Source organism: Mus caroli, chromosome 6, assembly GCF_900094665.2.
Source record: "Mus caroli chromosome 6, CAROLI_EIJ_v1.1, whole genome shotgun sequence".
In the NCBI taxonomy this organism is placed as follows: domain Eukaryota; kingdom Metazoa; phylum Chordata; class Mammalia; order Rodentia; family Muridae; genus Mus; species Mus caroli.
Genome location: NC_034575.1, coordinates 83,493,826 through 83,500,514, shown reverse-complemented (window position 1 = coordinate 83,500,514; position 6,689 = coordinate 83,493,826).

Genomic DNA, 6,689 nt, shown 5'->3' with positions numbered 1-6,689 from the left:
AAAAAAAAAAAGAATGAAAAATAAAAGGGCTTTTAGATATACCACGCTCGAGAGTGGAGATTAATACGTTAGAAACGGTACGTGGCACATGTGCTGCAATGTATCTGTTTTGACTCGGATCTGCTTNGGGAGGTTCTTCACAAGGACTGTGCCCCATAGCTGCTCTGTGTTTCACACAAAGATGCTGTGATGTCACACATAACGACACTGACAGAGTAAGTGCTGTGATGTTACACATAAGGACACTGACAGAGTAAGATGCGTGGGAAAGGAAGACAGTGTAAGAATAAGCACAGCATTGTGATGGCCTTAGCAACGACATCATCTTGTTTTAAATTACATATATCTTTCTTTATCTGTGTGTGCACGCATGCACATGTGTGCACGGATGCACAGGGCACTTGTGGAACATTAGAAGACAACCCATGGGAGTCACGGCAGTCAAGTCTCTCTCTCTCCACCATGTTGCTTCTGAGGACTGAACTCAGATCCACAGGCTTGTTAGCAGCCCTTCATCCCCTAAGCCATCTCTCCAGCCCCAAGCTTTTATCTTATGTGAGACAGGGTCTTTCCATGTAGCTCTAGTGGACCTGAAACTCAATATGTAGATCAGACTGGCCTTGAACTCAGAGTTTTTATTTTTAAAATAGAAAAAAAAATGCACTGATGATGCTTATGTGCCAGCTCTTCTCTGTCCTTGGGTCACAGGATTGTTTTGTTTTGTTTTTTGCTTGCTTGTTTGACTTTGCCTTAAACAGTCAGAGCTGTGAAATCCCACTGTATGATCAGGAANATTGATTTGTTGCTACTGTCCTGGTGTGAGAGGGCAGCAAGGTTGGGGAATAAAATGCTCAGAGCTCTCANGGTCCCTCCTGNGCCTACTGTGGGGAGGAGCCAGCTCTGGACTGTCCTGCATGATTCTAACGTTCCTCAGCAGCGGGGCCTGCCTGACAGTGGATCGGCCGGCCGCAGTTTAGTGCCAAGGGCCGTTATCTAGATAGAGGATTAACACCTCTATTGGTTGATGGAGAAAACAGCTCAGAAATCCCCTCTGGCAAGCTCTTGCTTTATCAAACCTCACTTCCATCTCCGCTGCTTTAACATGCAAAGCATTGCCCGTATCCACGGAACCCTTTAAATACATACAGCCTGTGTCTAGCTCCAAGACCAGGCAGCATTAACTCAACCTCCCTGCCTGTCCCAGCCTGGGATGCTCACAAAACCCAGACCCAGTCATCATATTCATGCCCTGAAGTCAGCGAGCTTCCCTTTCCACACTCTTCTCACTGTGGTAAACATTTCCAGAAGCAACCACAGCACAGTTCTTTGGGGCTCAAGGTTTGGGGTTCTTCGATCCATGGAGGCGCTTCCCTATGGTCTGGGCAGCACTGTGGCTCACGTGGCTCTGGATGGGGCTGTGGCAGTGGGAGCTCAAGGCTGCTTGCTCAGAACTCATCAGACCATGACACAGAAAAAGAGGAGCGCCAACTAAGGCTGTCCACCTTCTCCCTCCTACTCCCTCCTGGACCCCAGCTCACAGGCAGGATGACATCATCCGCATCCATCCTGGGCTTTCCCTCATTAGTTAATACTCGTTGGAAAAGCCCCCAGACACATCCAGAAGTGTGCTTTCACCAAAGTCTTGGGCATTCCTTACCGCAATGGAATTGACAATGGATATCGGTGATCAAACCACCTCCTCCCAATTGTCCTTACACGAGAGTCAGAAATGGTCTTGCATTCCCACCTCCATCCCTAACCCCACTCCCCCATACCCACATAACTCTACACCCCAGCTCTCTCCCTTTCATCATTGTCTACTACTCACACCCACAACTCAAGCCATTGCCTGGGTGAATGGAGGATAGTTCATCTGCTTGGAGATGGAAAAGCTGAGGGAGGCAGGTGTGTGTAGGTGTGTGTGTGTGTGTAACAGAAAGAAAGGGAGAAAGAGAAAAAGAGAGAAACCCATTTAAACACAATTATGCTTACACAATTGAATAACAAGTAGAAAGTTAGACACTCAAGCCTAGAGGTCAAGGAGGCTAGGCTGGGAGTAAGGTAGAGCCATCAGACCGGGAACTGTGTTGGAAGGCAGACGCTGGGTGGACTCTCTCAGTGGACGACACACAGATGAGTGGAGGAAAGACCAAGGCCTCGGGTCTGGACACCACTGCAACTCTGCACAGAGTTGGAAAAGAGAAAGAAACAATGAAAAGCCAGACAGCTGCAGTGTCCTGGAGGTCTTCTGGGGACACAGGGGCTCGGGGCATCAAGTGACTCTGGTTCCTCAGCTGAGAGCAGCCTGAGAGTCGATCACTGCACTTCCTGTTATGGGGGTTGTGCAACGTGTAGGATCCACAAAGGGCAACTTCACTGGAGTGTCCAGGGANGCACCTGACTGTGGCAGGCTCAAGGGAGAGAGGAGAAAGCAGAGTGCACCATGACCCTCAGGACTTCTGCAGCAGGAGAGAAAGAGGTGTGTGTGTGTGTGTGGTTGAGATAGGGATTTCTTTTTGTTTTATTTCTCTTGTGACTGTCATTTTTGTTTCTTGGAAAATAGGGAATGTAACAGTGTGTGGTTTTGCTCATAGAAACAGCCCAGTGATTACTCATTAAAAAGAAGCGAAAATAGATAGCACAATGGAGATGGGAGGAAATGGGAGAGGGTGGAGTCCAGACACTCAGAGGCTGGTGTGTGTAAACTGGAGGGAGGTTTGGAAGTTTTTATCAGATAGTTTCTACTAACATGTTGCCAAACATGCTGCAGATGCTCATGTGTGTTGTGTTAATGTGGCATGAGTTGAGCCAATCTGAAGAACAAGAAAAGCAAACCAACCAAACAAAAGCAGGACATGCAATTAAAAATTCAGGGCCAGCCACGTATACGTCCATCCTGAAAGGAGAGGGAACAAATTAAGGCCTGCTAGTAATTAATTAACAAGCTCGATCAAAGAATCAGTTATAATTCCCACCCTGCCTAGAAGGAATACACAGAACTGCTCGACACAGTCAGGCGTGGACCCTTTCTGCATATAAGGACTGTGCTGATGCCCATGAGGGAAGCCTGTCCCAAGCCCTCAAGTACTTTCTCATTCCCCAATCTCCTGCAGAACTGCTAATGACAGAATAGATTGCAAATTCCTGCCGAGTGAAACATCTCATTGCCTCAAGCTGGCAGNAAGCTTTCNGTGAATGGCTTCGCCTTATGTCCTGCATAGAACCCAGGGCCCACTCTAGAGAAGATGGACAAAGAACGGTTCTTCAACAGACAAGCAAATCCATGACTGTACACACCAGTGTATCAATGCTCACACAGAAAAAGTTCACACCCCAACAGACAATGTTTTAAATATATTCCTTCACTAATAAATGCAAATCAAAGATGCTACCTGGTCCTGGTCATGCGTATTAGAAAGGTCATACCCTAAACGTAACAAGTGTTGGTGAGGATATGGAGAAACTGAAGCCCTTATGTATTACTGATGGGAACATAACGGTGTTCAACAGCATGGAAACGGTTCGGTGGTGTCNCAGGCAGTTAAACATAAAAACCACTACATAGCCCAACAATTCCACTCCTAAGTACAAATCCATACTAGTTAAAAGCAAGTACCCTGACCAGAACAAGCCTGCACTTCATAACAGCACNACTCACAAAGGCAAAGGCAGAAGCAATCAAATACCCATTACCAGAGGAGTAACCTGTGATGTATCACACAGAGGAATATTAACTGCAGAATGAAACGAGGTACAGGTGGATGTTAGCATGGTTAAAGTGAAAACNCACTAAGTAGGAAAGACTCTAGACACAAAAGCAACAGACTGTAGGGTCCCAGTTATATGTGATGTCCAGAATAAGCCAAGCCCTTATAGATGGAAAACACGCTTGCAGTTACCAAAATCTTCTGAGCAGAGGGAGGGGGAGCAATTGCTTAATGGAAACGGTTTCTTTTTGAAGGCATGGAAGCAGGAATAGAAAACGAGCGGCACCTGCGTGAAGGTCAGACACCCAGTGCATTGCACTCTGTGAAAAGGAGCGGATTCAGACAGAACACAGGACACTGGCATGTTGGTGGCCTTGTTGGAGATTTACCTTCTGCTCAGAATGAGGAACTGGGGAGCAGTTCACANCATGGGAAAGTCTACTGGTGCTGAGCACCTGGGCTGCAAAGGTGAGAAGATCACTGCAGAGGCCAACCCAGATGTCAGCATCCAGACTGCAGCTGGAGACCGTGAGTCACCGACGAAGGTNCTTCTAGTTTGCAGTGTGCAGCGTGTGTATCCAGAAGATCAAAGTGTGCCGAGCAAACACCAACAGGACCAGGCATCCGGCAAAGGAGTCTGGGTCCTGCCAAGGCTCCAGGATGCAAGATAAAGGGCAAACAGCATTGCTGATGCCTGGCTTTTCTGGCCTTCCCCTTCACCTCCTACCCACAAGTTTGTGGACAAAAATATTAATGATGTCTCTCAGATAACCTTAATTGAACTGTAGTTGGGGTTACAGAGAGGGCTGTAATATTCATATTTTAGTTGCCTTCCTTGTTCACATTGATTTCATTATTTGCCATCGACTTAAACAAATATTTGCTCCTTATTATTTACTGCTAAGAATTCCGGGAAACACAAACGTGGTACCTTAGGGTTTCTATTGCTGTGATAAAGCACTGTGACCAAAAGGAACTCGAGAAAGAAAGGGTCTCCGGGCCCTCCCCATCAATCTCTAANTAAGAAAATGCTCTAGTGGGTTTGCCTCCAGGCCAGTCTTACAGGACATTTTCTCAGTTGAGAGTCCCCTGCCCAGATAGCTCTAGGGTTTGCCACACCAAACAAAACAAAGCAAAGCAAAGCAAAGCAAAGCAAAGCAAAGCAAAGCAAAGCAAAGCAAAGCAAAACAAAACTAACCATGACATATGGATAATGCATCTTGCATAAAATCCACTTATTCAGCCATTTAGCATATGGATTCCCGAATATCTCCTCTGGTGCTGCAGTTTTACCAGAAAACACAACAAAATTTCTAATTTATGGACTTGGCAGTTGAGTGGCATAGGTGTCCAATTCAATGCCCTGGTCACACAACTATACAAACAAATGAAACCCAATGGAAACATGCATGCAAGGGTTACAGGCAGAGAGCTACGCTTACAAGGAAGATATTTGCCTGGGAGTGAGGCAAGCCTAGAGATTGGGGGTGGGGGCGTATAGTATTCAAACATAACTCAGAGAAGGCAGAAAAGGACGAAATTAGGGTGTCCAGTCATGAACGGGGGGCTAGTCAGCAAAGCCAGGGCTGCCCATGGGCAAGACAGAAGGCCAGATGTTCTCAGCGAATGTGATAGACTAGAAAGTGTCTGAAGTCAGGAGGTGAGGGGCAGCAGCAGCCAAGTCATACTGAGGACCAGAAGAGCTTGAGGCATGTTGAAAAATCATATGTAAACTCAAAAGGAGGTACTTTCTAAACGTTATCTCNGTGAACGTGTTGCTCAGTAAGAGGCCACAGTTGAACAGATATGGCCACTCCTCCTGACACATGGTTAGTGGCCTTTGCAAAACTGAATGTGGATAGATTATTTAGTCACCAGCTGAACCACCATTATTTAAAGTAGCAGTCCAATGCTCTTATTTTAACTCCAGTTGCCTGAGGTCTTTTATTGTTAAAAATATCATAGCTTCGTTTTATCAGTCAACAGAGACTCCAGCTAGTAGGGAGTGGAAACCCCAGACTGGTCTCACTGAACATCCGAGGAGAAAGTTGAATGACTGCTAGAGCCCTCTCATGATGGATACTGGTGAAGGGCGGGGGTTGCCGCCTCTGCATGGCTTTCTGATTCCCTGAGGCCATTTCTCTGCATCTCTTTACAGACTGGAGTCTCCTTCCTGTCTGGAGCCCTAGCTAGGTGTCCTCTCATAGATCTTTCCAGAATGGAAGCTCATTTGGGATCATCTGCTGGTTCTCCCTCTAGGACATAGCTGCCTGTAGTTTGGTTTCTCTGCTCCTTAGCATAAGAGGAGGGGTACCTAGCTGCCCATTGAATGGCTTCTGCTCCCCACTTGAAGAGTGACTCCAACGAAATTAGTTGTTCACACGGTAACCCTTAAACACAGAAGACCTTGGGTGGTGACATAGAATTAGAACCTTTGCCCTTTTTGATCTGCAGCTGGATATAAATTAACTCTAAAGGACATTGTGGTTGGAAGGAAATACATACAGCTTGATCCTTTGAAGTCCAGAAATTCGAACTCATATTTTAGCTGTGCAGTCATAGTACTGGCTAGTGCAGAGGTAGGAGTTGAATGTGANTGGCACCATTAATCTGTCTTCATTTGCAAAATGGTAACAGTGCAGTTCCTCCCAACCCACATCATTNGCACTACAAAGCTGAAATCATGACTGTGGTATTGACCTATAAGATCTATTTATAAGGCACATATAAACACATGTAGTTATATTTCCTTGTAATCTTCTGTAATCTGTTTTGCTGACACAGTGGTGGCTGAGTATGTGGGCCATGTGTTGTTATTTTATAAAGTATCAAGAACACGGCAGATGGGATTATGGTGTTATCTCAACCCTGAGTGACCTGGCAGTTTCCAAAGCCTAGCTATTTGCTGTTCCCATAGCCAAATTGCACTGAGCCCAGTCAGGACTGAGCTGCCTGCCTTCCTTCCTTGTTCTGGTCACGTTG